Raw genomic sequence first — 21,840 nt, forward strand, 5'->3', positions numbered from 1 at the left:
TCTTCCCCTCTTCCTCCTCCACTTCCTCTTCCCCTGTCTTCTTCCTGCTCTTCTTCTTCTCTTCCTCCTCCTCTTCTTTTCCTCCTTCTTTTCCTCTTCCTCTCTTCCTCCTCTTCTTTTTCTGGAGGGAGGCCTGGGGCTGCACGAGCCGAAATGGAGCCCACGGAAGCAGTCTGCTGCCTCCTGGGCTCCTCCACGGCCCTTGGAGCCCTTTCGGCCAAACGGAAGGGCCTGGGACAGGTGCCCAAGCCCTTCCCTTCAGCCTCCCTCCCCTTCGGCCAAAAGGGCCCCTTGGAGCCCATTCAGCCGAGGGAAGGGACCGAGGAGGAGAGGGCGGGCACATGCCTCCTCCTCCCCACAGGGCTTTGGTGGAAGCTCCGCCCCCGGAGGGTGGAAGCTCTACCTCTGGCATGCGGCCCCACCCCCGGAGGGTGGAAGCTCCACCCCCTGGCTTCGGCCCCCCCAGTTGTCTGAGGCACAGCAACTCAGCCCCTGGCTCAAAAAGGTTGCCTACCCCTAGTCTTAGACACTGCTTAGGCAGTATGAAGTGGTATATAAATGAAGCTTGTTTGTTTTTGTTTGCCATGGTGAGGAGAATCTGGCGCCATGGTCAGAGGCCACTTTTAGCCACCCACCCCCAGCTTCTCATTCTGGCTGGAATGATCAACCCACCCTCCTGTTGCTGGTATAGTATGATGTTTATTTGTCACTTCTGGGTCGGGTAGGAATTCTTTCCCCCTTTCCATGGGCTTTTTTTGCCTATCCCATACTGTTTCCAGTCAGAAAATGAGAAATTGGCTAGGGTGGTGTCTAAATGGGTTCTTATTTGGCTGGGCTGGGGGTGATTTATAGATCAGTGAGCACCTAGGACACCACTTGGGTGGAAGAGACGTCTTCAGAACTACCTCTTTAAGTTTTGGGACCTGGGAAGTAGAGAAATAGATTGCCCTTGAGGCTGGCCTGAAGGATAAACCCTCTCTTTAACCCCTGGTGAGGGTTGGCCAGCGAGTAACCCAGCTTTTGGGTTCTTGTTGGGGCTCAGGTGTGGTCACCGAGGGCAAGCTGCAGAGGTGATCTGGGCAAGAGACCTCTGGCTACAGCTGCTCTCACCCTAGACCATCTCACATCTATGTTGAATTTCTCTCAAGACAAGTTAATAACTAGGTTATTGGCCCATTTTCCAAACCACTTTCCTGTGTCTTGTCTCATTATTACTGGGGTTGGCCAGCAAACAGCAATACACATGAAAGTTACAATTACATATTATGGCCACTTGTACATCATCAAAGAAAGAGGAGAGAATAGGGTAGAGATTTGCATAACAGTTACATATCCTAGTTTGCATGTATTGACCAAACTTTAGAAATAATCACTAGATGTAAATGAAAACACACTATAGCTCAGCGTTGTGGGAAATATTGTGATCAGGCAACCTGGCTGTCTGTTTAATCTGCTATGCAGGGCTAACCGTCAAATCCCTCATGACCAAACAAACCCTTAGTTTTTGTGGGTTTTTCAGGATATGAGGCCATGTTCTAGAAGAGTTTATTCCTGATATCTCTCCAGCAGCTATGTCTGGCATCTTCAGAGAATGCTAGTATGGAAGAGAGTGGGATATATATATATACTATTGCTTGAGATGAAGTGATTTGCATGTTAATCTGTGTATTGTTTTGTTCCTAAATGGCAAGGCCTCAGGGTGTCTATTTAATTAATGATCCATTGTCTGCTCGGAAACCCCCTTCACCCTGGGTGGTTTGCTGGGTCTTGATTTTGGTATTTTTCATGACTGGTAGCCAAACTTTGTTTACTTTAAGAGTTTCTTCTTTCCTGTTGAAGTTGTCCAGGTGTTTGTAGATTTCAATGGCTTCCCTGTGCATTCTGATCTGATAATTGTTGGCATGGTCCAAAATTTTATTGTTTTCAAATAGCATTTTATGCCCAGGATGTTTTAGAATGTGTTCTGCGACTGCTGATTTTTCTGGCTGACCCAGTCTACAATGTTTCTTGTGTTCCTTGATCCATGTTTGAACACTGCATTTGGTGGTCCCTATGTAGACTTGTCTGCAGCTGCATTGCATCTGGCAAACTCCTGCGGCCATGGGAGGGTCTCTACTGTCCTTTGCTGAACGCAGCATTTGCTGGATATTCTTGGCCAGTTTGTAGACCATTTGGAAGTTGTGTTTCCTCACCAGTTGCCTCTCTGATCTTCTGTGTCAGGATGGACTTCCTGTTCCATCCTTACATTTGGACCATGCGTTCTTTACCCCCACTTCCATCCAAGGCAGAAAAGCAATTTCCCATCATGAACTTCCTCACCCTCAGACTTGGCTGCCACTAGGTGTAGTAACCTGGAGGCCACCACATAAAAACAGGCCTGAATAGAATCAGGATGAGACAAAGCCATTTGCGTCTTTTTCTCTTGACCATAGAGGAGTCCCAGTCCATGAAGAACATGCATGTGAAGTTCACCATGTCCCTGGATTTCCACCCTTTTTCTTCTAGAAACTAAACAGCTACAGCAAGATTCCCTTGCCTGATGTCTCATGGCTTAGCAGAAAGGTAAAGATAAATGCCACTAGTAACTCACTAGAAGCTTCTGACGCTGATTAGTTATCAGCTCCCAGCCAGTCTTTTGGAATGGCATTTTAGGGTAAGTAGTTCAGTAGTTCAGGCTGATTTTCACTGGGGTTGGGGGTGAGGTATAGAAAGAATATGTGATTATTTTTAAAAAAATAGTTGAAAAAACATGTTTCTTGAGTTTTGGGGAACTCTGACAAGGAGGAACCAAGGCTGACAAAAGTGTTCACAATTCTGGATTTATTCTCAGGATTTATTCTGCACAAAATTCATGTTTTTTTGCTAAGAAAACAGTATTTTCAACATAGAAAAGAGCAAATTTCTTGCACAGAAATACAATTTTATGAACAGAAACAACTGTTTTCTGCATAAAATCAACATATGAATTTTGTACAGAATAAACTGCCATCTACAGCATTTTACTACATAAAAAACCCACATGGCAATTTTGTGCACAGTAAGCACTGAAGTATGAACATTTTTTTTTTAAAAAAAATAGTCAGTTTTAGAAAGCTTTCTTATTGCAGAAAGAAAATTGCAAAAATTAGCAAATCATTATATGTCCAAGCAGCTAAAATAGCATATGAGAACTAGAAAGATATTGTAGGAGCAACACTCAAATTTCTCAGCCAGAGTAAGATGCTTCCCCCTGTTTTTTGCCCCACATAATATTTTCCTCACTCCCATACAAATGAATATAGATAATAGGAATGGAGCCATTCCATTTGTCTATAAGCCCAGTTGGGGAGGAATGTGTGCTTTTAGGGGGAGGGTATATTTCTCCCTCTTTATAAATCAATGATCTCATTTTTTCCCCTAGTGGGGAGTATGAGAGACTCAAGTAAATCAATTAGAGGGTAACTCTGAGGAATTTGCTTGTCTTTACTTCAGATACATCCTCAAATGTATCAGTGCTTTTTGACAAAAATGTTAGCCCGTACGGTTGCTGTTTGGAATAATCAACAAAAGAGTCTTTTCAGTGAGAAAAGAATTATGTTTATTTTAAAAAGCTATATTTAGGGATAGAGAGAAAGCTGGGATCCATTACCACTGGTTAAATGAAGAAAAGAGGAGAGTGGAAGAAGTGTGTGGGAGGAAGGAATGGCACGTGTAAGAGAATCAGTCTGTTAATGTGGTAGCGAAAGAGCAGCCAAGGCCTTGTCTGCATTGGCCAAGATACTCTGGGAGCTTCCTAGGGTATCCTATCCCTACAACTGCCCTGTCCTCCTTCTATTATGTGACCCTCTGTTTCTGCACTGGGGCAGCTGTCTGCATGGATTCCTGCAGAGCCACCCAGAGCATCTGCTGCTGCTGCAGGCCATTCACCTTTGAGGTCAGAACAAGGTGCCCAGCAAGAATCACATGACTGGGCACCTCATTCTGCCCTCAGAGTGAGAAACTGGCAAAAGCGGTTCAGAAGGGCACCCATAGAGACAAGTGCCCTGGCATGGAAATTGCGGGCTCCTGATCTTCCCAGAAGATCCAGAATAAGAGGTATGTTTTAAAATTTGCTATAACATTGTTATATCCTGGTTCTGGTGCTGAACATGCCAGACACCATCGTCCCTGAAAAGAGAGAGAGAGAGAGAGAGAGAGAGAGAAAAGAAAAGGAATAAAAGTTGACATGATCATGGGTGTGTTACAGCAATCACAATAAGCAACAATGCATCTGAGGAAGTAGACTTAAAATTACGAAAGCTCATGTTACCAACTGCTTTCTTTCAGTTGGTCTCAAAGGTTACAAGATCTCTCTAGAATAAGGAACAATGTTTAAGCACCTTATTGTCCTCAACATAACTTCTGGGACAACATTCTTTTAGGATGGCTATTATATCTCAACAAGTGTTGCCAGGTTTTCTGGAAAGTTCTATGTGACATGTGGGGCAGCCCTATAAAAGTCCACCTTCCATCTCAGTTTTTGTATAACTATGCCCTAATCCAATATGGGACAAGACCTTAGGATGCCAAATACAGGGTGCTACATCCAATGGGACAACTTGGAATTGAATTTCCACCTCCACACACTTTTCAGATACTCATACCCTCTCTGTTGTTTATTTACAGTGAAAAAGGTGTTGTTAGGTTTTTAAAGGCAATAAATGTGAAGCATATTTGAACATATGGAAATGTTACTTTTTAACAATCTGTTTAGGTTGAAAATCAGACTGTGGCAGTTTACCATTCTGCAATACAGAGCTAGAACAAATTTGTACACCTATTTCTTAATTTAGGCATAAACAGGAAGGTTTGGGACCCTACCTCAATTCACAAAATTAAAATATATTTAATGAAGAAAGGTATAACAACTAAGGAAAATTAATTGGTTTATGCAGCAAAATGTGACAAGCTGTCCAGCATATTTTTTAGAGTGTTTATGGATTATTGTTTATGTGTAATTAAAGCTAGTGAATCTTTAATTCATTTCCATTTATCAGTAATGAAATGGCAAGGAACTTCTCTAATGCCTCTGTAAGGGTAATTTTTTGTGATTTTTTTTTTTAAAAAATAACAAGAAAAAGAAAAAAGAGGACCCCTTTGTATGCTGTAGAACTGAGCTTGGCATTTTTTTGTTTTTGGGGTTTTTGTTTGTTTGTTTGGAACTGGAACTCCAAGAATCCTCTAGCTAATATGGCCAGGAATCATGCTCATGGAAAGATTCTGAGCACTGAAGCCTAAAAACATAATTTTGCCAATATTGCTACTGCAAGCTTTAATACCCCTGTCTAAATGCTCTCTTAGATGTTAGCCCTGTTTGCATGGGCCAAAGAAAACATCCTTCCCACATCCAGCAATGCCTGGATGACACAGGGCCCAATCCCCAATTCTGGTGTGAATTGTCCAGATGACATCCAGCTAGTCCACCACTGAACCCACCATTTAAAAACCCTCACCTTTTGCTCTAGATCGTCCAGCAATATCCAGAGGCCTCTGTTGTAATGGGGGTGGGGGTGGCTGTTTACAATAAGTCCTTATATGCCACCTGATGCCAACTACTTTGAGGTCAGAATGAGGTGATTGATGCTAGGCACCTCATTCTGATCTCAGAGTGAGCAAGGTGCCACAGCAGGATAAACATGCAAATAGTCACCCGTGTAACAGTGGAGGCCCCTAGGTAATGGCAGGGGGGTATCAAGGCAACTTTAGGGTTAGAATAGTACTAGCAACCATTTAAAAACTATTTCCATAACTAGTAGAGAAAGGAAGAAAGATCTACTAAGGTTAATCCAAGCCATCATAGTGCAGTGGTTTGACTGTTGGACTGTGAGTTGGGACACCACAGTTCCTGCCTGACTATGGAAACCTATTGGGTGACCTTGCATATCACATTCTGTCAGCCCCAGAAGAAGGCAAAGGCAAAGGCAAACCCCTTCTGAACAAATCTTACCTAGAAAATCCCATGATAGGTTTCTCTTAGGGTCAGCATAAATCAAAAACAACTTGAAGGCAATTACAACAATCCAAAGGTGAAAGTGTGTAAATATTTGAAGAAGTGGGGAAAAAAACTTTTAAAAAAAGGTTTTTAAAATGCAAATGTCTTGCTCGAATTGTACTTAGGCCTTTTGCATGTTCTGGCCATGTACCCCATATGGTTAAACACTTGGAAGATTAGAAGTCTCACTTTGGTAGAAACGTGTTTTAAATGCTTAACTAATGAGAAAATGAACCAAGTAGATAAGCGAGTAAGAACCTAACCTATAATTTGCTTATTTGATGAGCAAGAATGCAGATTGAAATGCCAGTGTTTTCCAAAGTAATAAACTTTTGTACTGATTTTGTATTTTTCTATTTTAATGAGCCTGATAGATTATTATTATTATTGAAAGATTAAAACATTTACATATATATTTGTTATTTTTGGAAAATAATGAGATATTTTCTGTTCAATATAATTTACATTAATCTAAGCTTAACTTCAGTATGGCATTGCCAAACAGTGCACATTTAAATGAATATCTGTGATATCCCTCCCCCAAATAAGGATATCACATTTTTTTTCAAAATTAGACCAAGAATAACATAAAAGGTGTGACTCATCCAAAGCCAAACAAAAATGTCCTGCTGATTTTGTTCAGATTTTATCATACTTCTGAAACTCTTGTTATGGCTGTCTCCAGGATTTCAAAGTGCATAACATCAGGTAAACTGTCTATACTGTAGATTCAATCTTAATTTGTAGCAAAGTCTAGTTGAATGCAGAGAAACCTTTATTTAGTAACAATGCCCTAAATTTAATTGTTAGTCCCAACCAGAATGTATCAATGAGGTTTATGTATGTTTACTTAACCATTCAGTAATTTATTCAGCCTTTCAGTTAGGACTGATATTTGGATACAGTATTAGGTGTGTTGATACAATATTCTTTATGAATGTGTATTTGTATATCAATCTAGTCCTGTTTGTTGAAGTGGGCAACCAGATATATCTGAGATATCCAACAACCAAGGCACAAAAGCTCTCTCCAGCTGTTGCAGAAGACTAACTTACTGTGGTATGCTATCTCTAAATCTTGAATTTTCATAAAGCCATCATGACTAGTAGCCATTGACAGGGAAGAACTGGTAGCTCAATGACTGAAAACAAAATTTGCATATAGAGAGTCCCATGTTTTATTCCAGGCACCTCCAGATATGTCTAAGAAAGGGCTGTCTGAAACCAGTTATGAGGGTATTCTGTAAAGTTCCTGGCTCAGCAAAGAAGGGCATGATCTAGAGCCATGAAACTAATATGCTATTCCACATATTCAACCTGAAGTTTGACACACTTGGCACATCATTTCTCAAGGCATCTGTCTCCATCCTTGCCTCTGAGAGGGAGAGAAAGGAACTGAACCCTCCCCACAAGGCATCTGTCTCCATCCTTGCCTCTGAGAGGGAGAGAAAGGAACTGAACCCTCCCCACAAGGCATCTGTCTCCATCCTTGCCTCTGAGAGGGAGAGAAAGGAACTGAACCCTCCCCACAAGGCATCTGACTCCATCCTTGCCTCTGAGAGGGAGAGAAAGGAACTGAACCCTCCCCACAAGGCATCTGACTCCATCCTTGCCTCTGAGAGGGAGAGAAAGGAACTGAACCCTCCCCACAAGGCATCTGACTCCATCCTTGCCTCTGAGAGGGAGAGAAAGGAACTGAACCCTCCCCACAAGGCATCTGACTCCATCCTAGCCTCTGAGGGGGAGAGAAAGGAACTGAACCCTCCCCACAAGGCATCTGACTCCATCCTTGCCTCTGAGAGGGAGAGAAAGGTAGGCCTTCCCATCCGGCCTCACTAAAGGAACTGAACCCTCCATCTGTCCATCTGCCTTGGTCCAGGCCTCAGAGGGAGAGAAGAATGCTGGAACTGATCCCCTTCCCCACAACCATTCCCTTCTCCTTTTGTGTCGTGTCTTGTTAGAGTGTAAGCATGAAGGCAGGGAACCGTCTAATTAAATGATTTTATGTACAGTGCTGTGTAAATTTACAGCGCTATATAAATAAAGCTTAATAATAAATAATAATAAGTTTCTTTAACCCTCCCCCACCCCCACCCCCACCTCAAATTCTGATGATTGGTCACTGAAATATTGTTCTGCTCATGCTATCGCCTATGAATGATTTGAAAAATTCCTTCCTTTCAAACTCTTTTGAAAGTTTGAAAACAGGAGATCATGAAATGGAGTGGAGGGGTAGTCTACATATTCAAAACCCAAATTCTTCAAAAGAGCCATCACCTTACCAACCCTGTGAGCAGGTGCATTGTCCTACAAAAAAGAGAACATCTTTCTGCAGCTTCCCTCACCATTTCCCCTTCAATGCCTTCTTTAATTGGCACAGCAAGTAGTATTCTGCATTAACTGTTTGGCCTGTCTGAAGACAGTCAGTCATCAAAATATCTTCCTTACTCCCAAAAAATGTGCCCATGACCTTTCTTGCTGACTTTTGTGTCTTGATTTCTTCACCATGGTGAACCTGAGTGCTATCATTGCAAGAACTGTTGTTTGGTCTCTGGATCATAGGGATGTAACCATGTTTCATCAAGAATAACAGATCATTCAAAAGCAAAATATCATTAGATAGTTCAAAATGCTGCAAAATCAACTTGGAGGTGCCCACTTGCTTTCCTTTCTGGTCATCTTTCATATTTTTGGCACTCACTTGGCTGACAGCTTCTGCATAGCCAACTGGTCATGAATTATAAACCCAATGTGTTCTTGAGATATCTCTATTGTCTTAGCAATTGTTTTTGCTAATCTGCCAAAATCAGGTCATGAACATGCTCAATAATTTCAGGAGTTGACGCTGTTGCATCTTGCAGCATCTTTGACTCAAAATCTCCATGCTGAAAGTGGGAACACCAATTCCTCATTGTGTCAGGCATTCCATATGAGCCTTACCTGCCATAAAAAATTACCATGAAGGTAATGTGATGGGATGTAGAGTGGAACAATTATTGCAGAGAAATGGTGATCTCAGCCACAAGTGGTGTGATAGCATGAGGGAAGGCAGGCATGATTAAAGCCTGTTCCAGGTTGTTCTTGTGGGGAAAATCTGACTGTAAGAACAACCATATGGGCTCTGAAAGGTGCAAATATGTTTATTGTATATACTCATGTATAAGTCTGGAAATTTAGGTTAAAAATTGACCCAACACGGGTCAATGTAAGTATTGTACTTTAACTCCTCTCTCTCTCTCTCTCTCTCTCTCTCTCTCTCTCTCTCTCTCTCTCTCTCTCTGTGTGTGTGTGTGTGTGTGTGTGTGTGTGTGTGTGTGTGTACAAATCCCCTGGTGAAAGGGAAGAGTTTAATCTGCCCTGGAAGCATTCTACTCTCTCATCCATTCATCTTTTAGTATGAGTACAAATATTTATGCCTGCTGTAATTTTGTAAGTTCTTTGGCATTGTTTTCCTTTGCTTTAACCTTTGCATCTTTCATTATATGCCCCTAAGTTTTACCTTTGACTTATCTACAGGTCATATCAAAATCCATAATTTTGGCCCCAAAAACCTGCCCATAACGTCGACATATAAAGTATATACGGTATATATTTTAATGAATGAGAATTGATCCCATCATGAGTTTTTGTGTAAATTAGGCATTTTTAATGCTTGCTATTTTGTTTTGCAATGAATGTGTCTGGTGTGGAACTATAGTGACTTAATAAAGGCTTTTAACTACTGAAGCTTGAGTTTCTGAACTTGGTTCCTTCAGGGCCTGACACACAGTTGAGTATATTGGGCACTTGTCACTCAATGTTCCCACCATACACTCATGGATTTCCTTTGGAATATTCTTCTGCAGAAACAGGAACTTCACAATACCCAGGAGTTTATCACTTAAAATCTCCACACTTTTCATTTACACGGATCTGTCAATGACTTTTAAAAAATCAGAAATTAGAGTTACAATCCTTCAAATTGGCAATCTATAATACAAAAGAACATTCTTAGAAGCTACAGTGACAAAATTATGCTCAGATTTTGGGAACTGGGTCAGGTCAAGAACTTTTAGGACCCCCTCATAGTGTAAATAATCAGCTTAAAGAACCAATAGTCTGGCTCAGTATGGGTTTAATCCTCCTTTGAAGCAAACTAAACTAGTGGGAGTGACCTTAAGTATTCTTAAGTGTGAAACTGCTGATGATGTCCAACATCTTCATTTCTGTTTTCCAGCTTTTAGCCCTTGCCCATTACTATTTGGAAAGAAAGTCCACATCTTTGAAACTTCATTTTAGTTAGGATCAGAGTACTATGATATACATCTCTACCTGTAGCTTAACCTAAGAACACTATATTAGTAGAAAAAAATGTTATCTTTCTGCCATCAGACGGCAAGACAGAAATGGAGAACTGGTCCCCCAAAAGAGCTTTTGAACTCATTAACAGGGCTCATTGTTTGAGGAAGATTATATTAAAAATTGAACTAGAATAACTGTTGGTATTCTCAGTTATCCTTAGTAATTCAACATTCCATATGGTGGGAAATGACTAATTCTAATATAATATGAACTCAGCTTTATTTTTTAACATAAGAAATTTGGCTTGTAAAGCTGAACTTACAATTTGCTATTGTTCAGAGATGTGGAACATTCCAGTTAGGGTATAGGTGGAACACTGTATGGATCAGCATCAAACTAGAATCCAAAAAGTCTCAGATGCTGGAAAGAGAAACATTCTCTTTCCAGCATTCTGCTACAATATGAGGGGTATTTTTTAATTTATTGCCTACCTTTAGGGGGTATTATCTTTATCTTTCCCTTCTATTCTTATCTCTTTTATCAACATCAAGAGCCAACACACAGACACATACACACACACACACACACACAAAAGTGAGCACTTAGCCATTTTATCTGTTAGAGCCCAATAGCAGTTTATGGTCATTTAGGTAAATTATGCTCAGCAGTCAGCCATAGTTAGATGAAATCTTCATTGTAAATTTCTCCACCATAATAATGAAGATTTGCTTTCCCTAGGATAATGTAAATCTTTAGCAAATGCATGTCACTGCATCATTTGAAAATGGCCCACTTTGACATTCTCAAGAAAAGAAATTAAAGCTGAATATTATATATGCTTACAATGAATTCCTATTGAATACCATGGGGCATATTTATTTATTGAAGAAACATTTATGGGCAAGGACTTGCAAGATCTGGGCAAGGCAGTGTAGGATAAGAATTCTTGGACATGTCTCATCTACACGGTCACCATGAGTTGGAGTTGACTCAGGACAGCATGTTAGTGGGGTTATGAACCTACTCTGAATTTTTAAAAGCTGTTCAAGATGCTGAATGTACTTGGAAAAATCTCCTTTAGTGTTTGGAGTGAAACCTAGAGTGGATTTACCACCCCAACACCATGGAAGCCATCTGCTGTTGCTGCTTTGAATTCAATTGGGCTTATTTCTTAGTAGGACTAAGACAATGGGGGACTGGAGTCTGGATCTCCACAACCATAGGAAATCTACAGAGTGGCCTTGGCAAACTCACACTTTATCCGTCTCAAGAGGAAGATAATGACAAGCCTCACTGAACAAACCTTGCCAAGAAAATCCTGTGATAAGATTTTATTTTATCTATGAACCACCTTGGATCTCTTTCTGGGAGAAAGGCAGCATAAAAATGAAATAAATAAATAACATTTCTATTGTGATGATAATAATTTCTTAAAATGAAAAGCTACTTCACTCAGGGCCACTTAGAAAATAAAAACGAACTTCATTGCTCCAACATACAATATTCATAACAAATGATAGTGACTGAAAACAAGACTCTACTATATTTATACTAGTAAATAGTGTTTTAAATAGTAAATTTGACAACAGAAATTTCATATTAAAAATTAAAAAGGAATGAGGAAAACTTCCTAACATTAATTAATTACTTACAGAAATATATGGCACATTTTACAATGCTTATGATTTTTCCAAGTCGGAACATGTGGTAGCAAAAGAAAACATTATTTTAAACCTCTCAAAATTACAGCATCACAGTAAATGCAGTGAGTGGGCAATAGATGAATGACAGATAAATTCAAACTTAAAGCTCAAAAGTGGAGGGGAATCAAAGGCAACTAACTTTTACCTAAAGTAAAAGTTAATAACAACTAAGAAGTTTCTTTTCATGAATTTTTAAAATAAAAATGTAAGGGAATCAAAATAACTTTTAAGACCACTGAAATTTCTTGCATGGGGATAGAACAGCAATAGATTAAACTCCATGTGCAATAGATTAAACTTTTGAAACAGTATGCCACAAAAATCTCCCCTTTTAGTGAGGGCTATGTAATATGGGTTGAAAATAACCAAGGAAAACTATCAGGCTGTTGGATTACAAACAGATGAACAATGAGTGGCCCACAGATTTCATGCATGCCCTGCTACACACACACACACACACACACACACACACACACACATTTTGTTTTGTACCTCCTGATACATGTTACCAAATTTCAGAGGCTAACTGCAAATAGGCCCTTTGACAGAAACAGAAAATTGTGAAGCAAACTGGGAAACCCCTTAATAGCTTAGATTTTTCTGGTTCTTTGAAAGAGCCTTTTGCCATTTACTATTGATATTCAATAGTATGATTTGCTGCCATTTGGGGACAGCATGTTTTTTTGTGATCTGCTGCAGCAGATCCTGAGGGGAAGGAGACTGGCTTGTAGACCAGATAAAAATTGTTCACCCGTTGTTTAATATATTTCAGTTAGAAAATGGGATCATTTGGCAAGAACGGTATGTACAACATACATTTCTTACCAGATATGGTTGTCCCAGGTTCTAATGCAGAAGAGTTGGGGAACTTTTGGTTCTTCTGATGTTTGGCCTCCATTTTCTATCAGACCCTCCCTCCCATCATGGTCAATGGTAAGGGATGGGAAATGGATTCCAAAGCATCTGGGGAGCCAAATTTTTCCCACTCATCTCCCTAGAGGAAAAAGATATTTGGTTGTATCCTATACATACTCTTCAGAAAGTACAACTACCTTTTACCCTCTCTTTCTAGTCAGGTTTTCTGACATTGGGGCAGGGCAAGGAGGTACAGCTGAGATCAGCTCTCTCAAAGGTTTGCAAGAATCATGGAAAGTGGTGAAAAATGCACAGTCTCAATTGCATCCAGAGCAAGTAGGCTACTCTAGTTCCAATGAGACACCATGGCCTATACATTCCTACTCTAGGTAATCATGTAATAACAGAGGATGAGTTTTGTGCCATTGTGTGCCTTTCTTCATCTTGTTATTGAGAGATACTCCCAGGTTCTCTCTCTCCTCTGTGTCATTAATCAACCAGCCTTTGGCCTGCCTGACTTTCACTTCAGCTTACCTCGCTGCCTCTTACTTGGGTTCTTCTTCTCTCTGTTGGCCTGGATGCCTGACACACTGATAAAAATGTGAAAATGTACCGTTCATCCTTTGACATGAAACAACATGACATGAAACAAAATTGAATTGTAGGGAAATAATTATGTACTAATAGTAATTTTTAGTTTCAAAGGGTCAAACTGCTTCCCTTATTAATTTATACATCACATATTTCCCCAGGTCTGACTAGGAGTTATCATCAAATCACACTGTCTCAGTGAAGAGAAGTGAGGGATTCTTCATCAGCTAAAACAAATATTGAGCACCATACTGTTAGGAAAACCCAAGGTATAGGGGAGGGAATGGGATATATCACTCATGCAAGTGCCACAAAGCTGTAAACAGCCATGAAAGAGAATGAAAACAATGGAGGGGGGCACACTTTCAGCCTAAATATAGGTGATTTTGAGTCCACCTAATTATGACAGTAAGGTATTAAAGCAAAATGCTGGGTGATTGGCATGATGCCAAGTCAGGAGTTGTTATCTAAAAGGCAACACTTCCACGCAAGCCAGCAAAATGAAGAAATGTCTGTCAGATATACCTAAATGATAAGAGGGAGCACCAAAGTGAACAGTCTATATATTATGTTACATCTGACATTATGAAGTCTGTGTGAAGTTAATTAGCTACAGAAATCCCACCAGTGTACCAATTGTTCCTCACAGGTGCACTTGCTTAAGACAGCTTTACTTGACATACATTACTTAGCCTCCTGTTTGCCTTTCTCTGCTGTCTGAACAAAAGAATTTCTTAGACTTGATGGAAGTAATTTTTAAGTCTGAGAGGTGGGGGCAAAGGAAGCAGAAAAGGAATGGCTGTGTTGCTATTTATCTGTACAGCTATATTATTGCTCCCTCCCAATTTAACTGAAAATCAGTTTGGGTGTTACAAAGGCCTCTGGGAAATGTGAAGACTAAAGTGTATGATACAATGGTTGTCAGAATCACTCTGGGCATGTGCATTCCTCAACAGTCTAGTTTAAACATGGCTTAGTTCACACCTAATTAGGGTTGCCATAATTCTCTACTAAAAACCAGGGCAAAATGTAGGACAAAATTTAGACCAAAATATAGGACAATTGTAGGATAAAATTAAGCCCACAATGTAGAACATTTAAGGTCCTCGATTTTTCTTAAATGTCCTACATTTTGGGCTAAATTTTATCCTACAATTGTCCTATATTTTGGTCTAAATTTTGTCCTACATTTTGTCCCGGTTTTTAATAGAGAATTATGGCAACCCTACACCTAATCCAATGCTGATATTGACCCAATTGTCCCAGTGTCCACTTTTCTCAAGTAATTTCCTATAGAAAAAAGATTTCCTGGTTATAAGAGAAAGGTCTCTGCACTCGGGGGCATAGCTGTGGCAGGTTACAATTGCTGTTTGCCTCACAACTTACAAGGTGGATGAAGATTTTCTCCCCACACACTTTTACAACTTTTATTTAAAACTTCACACCACTGAGACTGGGGAGATTATCGCATGAGACTATCCCTGATGGAATAGATGCACATTTAACCATCAGTGATGGCTCTTACTGCATTCCCCTGTGGCCAGGCTGTAGGCAGCCCATATGCAACCTACAGCTTTTCAAGCGTACCCCATAACTTTTCAATAAGAGGATTTTCTCATTCTTGAAAGTCATGGCATAAGCTTGAAAAGCTTCAGGTTTCATATGGGATGTCTATGGGCTAGCCATGGGGAAATGTGGTAAGATCCGTCATTGTCGGTTAAACATGCGTGTATCCCATCAGGGATAGTCACATGCACTAATCTCCTGGGTCTTTGGGTCTTGTAAGCAGGAGTGGTATAAGAATCCTTCTGTATCTTTCTGCCAAAGACACTTATTGAAAAGATTTGGGAATGGCACAGAATGGCATTGCACTATGTCACTTGCAAGTAAGAGTAGCCAGTGGTTTTCATGTCAGTAGTGTAGTTGATCTGGTCTGGGTTTCATTTGATATCCATTGAAGGTGTTGGATCCCATCCCCCAAATATATTCAGCACCTTTGGGAGAGGTGAATATCCAGACTGTTAAAGTCTGGAGTAAGACCCACAGCAGATTGACCATACCACTGGCAAGGAAGCCAGTTCCACCTCTTGCGTAGTGACATAGTGTGGTGTCATCCTCACCTGAGGCCCTTTGCATTTCTTCTTGCCCTAAGAGACAAATGAGATCTCATTGCACTGAAGCAGTAAGCCAACACTTTTTACATAACCTCTGCTGTCTTCCCAGCCAACTTTTCTATCCCTTCACCTTTGGGTTTTCCTTATCCAATCACTGTTTTTGTTACCCTAAAGTTAAAGCCATCAACTGGGAAGAATGTCAGACCTTTGTAACCTTGCAAGATTGCACACCCATTGAGGGTAGGAGCTTAGATATAAATGTACAGAGAGAGATTCTTCCACTCCCTGTGTCTCCCTCAGACCCTAGTATGAGCTGCTCTCACTTTCTGTGGTCCACTCTTCAGACAAATAATTATCACCCCTTTGCACCCTTAAACCTCTGCTATCCAATTTCCATATTTCCATTTCAGCAAATTCTGAATGCTGTGACTGTCTGAATTACTATCGTGTGTTTGATTGCAGCCTTGCATATTTCCAAACTTGGAATCTTCCTCAGTGAGTACTGGTATACACAGGGGTCAATGATCTTAAAGTTACCCAGTCATTCACAAGCTTAAGATAATTCCCCCAACATTTTAAAAAAGCTGAGACAATTAGTGAGGACCCCCCAGTCCCCCACATTTTTTGCATGGCGCTGGAATGATAGCAATGTAATAAACCTAGATCAAACAGGATTACTGAATGGGGAAAGTTTTCAGAGCATATTCAGCTGAAAGCATGTGGAAGCCCTCTTCAAATCTTCCTGCCCAACATAAGAAGGTCAAGGACAGGGATTTTTGGGCAGGGCAACACATATATTCACAAGTAGAGACTTCCTGCTCATTTGTATCTCCTAACAAGGAGTGTGTGTGTGTGCGTGTGCATGCGTGTGTGCATGTATGTGCATGTGGTTGTGATTTCCAGAAGGCAACTTAACTATGATTATAAGAAACACGAGAGAATAGTCCTATCATAATCTAAAGCCTGTAGCAGCACTATTAATTTTGGGATTATTACTACTAGAATATTTATGTTGAGTCAAGGAAGATTGATTTGACCACTGAGGATAGAAATGCAAGCATTTGCTATAACAGAATTAGACTCATCAAGTGAAGTGATACTTAATGATATTACCAGAGTTTACAAGTAGAAGGTTAAAGGATAACAACCATCCTTTATTAGAAATAAGGCATATTGAATTCAATGGCATTTTATCCCAATAAATGTGATGATGAATCTGTAAAACAGTGTAACAAAGTTGTGTGTGTGCGTGTGTGTGTGTATGTGTCTGTGTATGAAGGGGCTAATAATATTTTGTCACTACTCAACCGATTTCGTCACTACTCAACCAGTGTACCTTCTTTGGAAATCAAGCGGAATCCTGTGAGGCAGTTGTGGTCAGATTATGATGTCTGCTGTGTTGTGGTGACATAGTACAGATCAAATCTCTTTTTTCCAAAATGCTTGAGACCAGAAGTGTTTTGGATTTTGCATTTTTTCAGCTTTTGGAATAGTTGCAAACACATAATGAGATATCTTGGAGATGGAACCCAGGATGTTTTGTGTACACTTTATACACATAACCTGAAGGTAATTTTATACACACTGTTTTTAATCATTGTATGCATGAAACAAAGTTTGTATATACTGAACTGTCAAAAAGCAAAGGTGTCAGTATCTCAGCCATCCATGTGCACAATTTTGGATTTTGGAATTCTAGGTAAGGGATACTCAACCTGTATTATGATACCTAAGGAACAGGAAAAAAAATCTTATTATTCACCCATGTTGTTGAAAATGCCATGCATTGGGAGACATAGCAACAGATAGGGAGCCATGTTACCTAGTACTAACCCTAAATCCTTTCTTTTAATCAGTGATCCACCTCAGACATGGCCATTTACATGTTGCTGGAGTGTGTAAGGATTAGCAGGGATACATCCAACTCATCTCCTGCAGCCAGATACATTGTGGCTGAGATGTCCCTGCAGGTGTTTATCACAATGTGTCCAGGTACAAGAAAATAACTAAATGCATCCCCACCCACTACCCACTCTCTGGAAACATGGCCATGGCCATATTTAAAAAATAGATTTGGGGGTTGGTTGCTGAATGGTCAGAAGTTACCTACACAATGACTGTAAATGTGAATTGCAATAGCATGAATCAGACTTGTTGTTGTCTCATGCCTTCCAAATGACCTTGACTTTAATGAGCCTATTTTAGACTTTTCCTGGCTCTAAGATCCCTTTCCTTCCTCTTAGGCTTAGAAACTGTGACTTGCCCAAGGTCACTCAATGGACTTCCACAGATGACTGGAGATTTGGACCCTGGTATCCTAGAGTCTTAGTCCAACACTCAGAACACTGGCTTTCACATTATAATTTAAGAACAGGATGCCAATCATTATTTGTACTGAGTTGGGTATGGACCACTCAGTCCAGCATTTGAATGACTTTAACATTCATTGTTTTCCTTTGAATATTTTATTTACATGTTAACATTTTAATAGTTTGTAACTTTTGTACATTTTTAACAATGCAGTCCTATGCATGACTACTAATAAAAAGCCCCAGTGAGTTCAATGAGGCTTATTTTGGGGGTGACGATGTAAGCTGTGTGCACAAATTTTTTTCTTTCACCTCCACAACCAACCAGTGATTTAAGTTTCAGTTATTTCCATTACAGATGGAAACTAAATCTTGTGGACAATGAACAAATCTATAGATCACCTGGGATTTGAGTCAAGGTCTCTATCTCAACCCTCACTGGAAAAAAAAATGCCACTTGAACTATGTGTAGTCCATTGTTGCATAAACCTAGAGGTCCTTCCTATTTTATCTTTAGAGAGAAATTATATTTACAAATTCATTATAATGTAAAGTAACCATTTTATTTATTTTTTCCTTGATCTTTAGGTCCTCTTTAGTCCCGAAAATGCCATTGTAATTGCAGACAGTGAAAGTCTGTGTTTCAGCTCTACCCTTCACTCCTCTGTTGAGCAATCATTTATGATTTCAGGGGTTTAAATGATTTCAGGAGTGTTTGCAAAGAGGTAAATCTTACAGAGATATGGCCTGTTCTCAACTCCAGTCAGAGGGACTGCACATTCTATTTTTACTCCCATAAAACATGTTATAGGACTGAGGCATTTTTAATCTTTAAGGCTTGAAAACCAAATGTTTGGTGGCTTTCTGTGGTCTCTTAATGTTCTACACTGGTACACCTGAGGAAAGTTAGCAAATAATAAATAATAAATAAATAAAATTTTTATTTGTATACCGCCCTTCCTGTGATCAGGGCGATGCACAGCAATTCAAAACAATACAATACATCAATACAGCAAATCAAAATAACAACAGTACAAATACAATAAAACTGTTAAAACCAATATTAAAACCCCGTCAATCAGCCATCACTGCTGTCAGAGGGGGAAGACTAGCTGGAGATTGTGTCGGGGAATGCTAGTCGGAACAGGAAGGTTTTTAATTCCTTCCTGAACTGGGCCAGGGAGGTGGCCGAGTGGAGCTCTATGGGCAGCGTATTCCAGAGGGACGGGGCGAAGATGGAATATGACCTCCTTGCTGTGGAGGCTAACCTAGCCCCCGGGACCCTCAGTAGTTGCTGCCCAGATGTTCTGAGGGTGCGGGGCGGAATATATGGGGAGAGGCGGTCCTCAAGGTATCCTGGGCCCAAGCCATGTAGGGCTTTATAGGTTATAACCAACACCTTGTATTGCGCCCGGAAGCGAATAGGCAGCCAATGCAGATCTTTAAGTACAAGTGTAATATGACTGGCCCTGGAGGTACCAGTGACCAGTCTGGCTGCCATATTCTGTACCATCTGTAGCTTCCGGGTATGGTACAAGGGTTGCCCCATGTAGAGCGCATTACAGAAATCCAATCGAGAGGTTACCAGAGCATGTACTACTGTTTCAAGGTCCTTCTGGGCCAGGTATGGATGTTTCCAAAGACTGGGTTTCATAATTAATTATGATGATGTTATGACACAAATGAATAACATATTTAAATAATGGACATAGCAAACCTCTTATCAACATGCAGATTACTACAATGAAAAGTGATAGCAAAATCAGTGGTAAGAGAAAGGTAACTATCCTATACAAAATAGCAAGAGCACCACTGATAGTGTACATGAACCATTTTACAGTGATTTAATTCATTCAAAATAAGAAATCCATCTGTGGTTGATTTCACACAAAAAAAATGATCTGAGAAAGAATTGCATCTTCTTTTTTAATGGGAAAAGTGTGCAGACCACAAGTACCCCATACATGCATACTTGCTCAAGACATATTGATCAGTCATGCCAGGTACATGTTGAAGAGCACTGCCCAAATATACCATTCAATTGATCTGTTAATCCATTTTGGACTCTGGTCTGTTGGTTTGTTGAGGTTTGTTGTTGCCATTTAATTTCAAGACAACTTTAACTTATGATGACACTATGCATGAAAAGAGAGCCAGTGCAATGTAGTGGTTTGAGGCTAAACATAGCCAGCTCTTTAAGTCATTCCTCATAGGGCAGGGGTAGGCAACCTTTTTGAGCCGGGGGCCGAGTTGCTGTCCCTCAGACAACTGGGGGGGCCGAAGCCAAAAAATAAATAATTAAATAATTTTTTTAAAAAATTAAATATATAAATAAACCAGGACAAATGTAGGACAAAATTTTCAAACAGAAGACACTTTTAAAAAAAAAAATGGAGGACATGTGAAAAAATTTGCTGATTTTTTAAAAAATGTTAATATAAATGCATGTTTCTGAGGTTTCTATAGACAATTGCCCCCAAAAGGCCCCGGCGGCAATCAGTGGCAGGACCAGGCTGGGGCCGGTCCCAAGGCCTTGCCGGGCCGCATCCGGCCGGCGGGCCGCAGGTTGCCTATCCCTGTCATAGGGCATGGTTTCCAGATCTTCCACCATTTTGGTAGTCCTTCACTGGACATGCTCCAGCTTCTCAACATCCTTTTTGAATTGTGGTGCCCAGAACTAGATGCAATATTCTGGGTGAGACCTGACCAAAGCAGAAGAGAGTGGTACTATTACTTCCCTCGATCTAGACACCATACTTCTATTGATGCAGCCTAAAATCATATTGTCTTTTTAAGCTGCCATATCACACTGTTAACTCATGTTCAACTTGTGGTCTACTAGGACTCCTAGATCCCTTTCACATGTAGTCTTGTTAAGCCAGGTGTTCACCATCCTATATCTGTGCATTTCATTTTTTCACCCTAAGTGTAGTACCTTACATTTCTCTGTGTTGAAATTCATTTTGTTAGTTTTGGCCAAGCTTTCTAATCTATTAAGGTCATTTTGAATTTTGATTCTCTCCTCCAGGGTATTAGCTACCCCTCCAAATTTGGTGTCATCTGCAAATTTGATAAGCATGCCCTGTATTTCCTTCAACCAAGTCATTAATAAAGAAGTTGAATAGCACTGGGCCCAAGACAGAACCCTATGGCATCCTACTGATCACTTGTCTCCAGGATGAAGAGGAGCCATTGCTGAGCACCCTTTAGGATCAAACCAATTACAAATCCAGCTAACATTTGCAGTGTCCACAATTTACTAGCTTGTTTGCCAGAATAACATGGGGGACATTGTCAAAGTCCTTACTGAAATCAAGAAATAATAATAATAATAATAATAATAATAATAATAATAATTTGTTTTATTTATATACCGCTATTCCAAAGATCATAGCGGTGAACAGCAAGTAAGCTAATTAGCAAGTTATATGATACATCCACAGAATTCCCTTCACCTACCAAACTGTAATTTTATCAGAAAATGAGATAAGATTGTTATTATTATTATTTATATAGCACTGTAGATTTGCACAGCGCTGTACATAAAAACTATAAATATATAAGAGTAAAGCTGTTTATGGTGTACAGTCTAAGAAATAATAAGATAATACATATAAAATACATAGCAATATAGGAAATGGTTCAATAAAACAGGCAACAAAAAGAACATCAAATAGCAAATGCTAATCACGCAATGCCTGGGAATGCTTCTCTGAACAGGATGGTCTTCAACTCCATTTTGAAGCTGGTTAAAGAAGTGATGGCCCTTGCTCGCGGGGGAAGAAGGTTCCAGGAGTGAGTGGCAGCAAGTGAAAAGGGGCAAATCTGAGATGGGGCAAAGGAAATCCTGGGCTGGGACAGGATTAGTATTGCATGCCTTATTTTTGCGAAACTCATGTTGACTTTTTGTGATTATGGCATTCCCTTCTAAATGTTCACAAACTCTCTGTTTAATGAGCTGCTTTGGAATCTTTCCTG

Source organism: Sceloporus occidentalis, unplaced genomic scaffold, assembly GCF_023333645.1.
Source record: "Sceloporus occidentalis isolate IW3139 unplaced genomic scaffold, rSceOcc1.0.p SCAF_6, whole genome shotgun sequence".
Classification (NCBI taxonomy): Eukaryota; Metazoa; Chordata; class Lepidosauria; order Squamata; family Phrynosomatidae; genus Sceloporus; species Sceloporus occidentalis.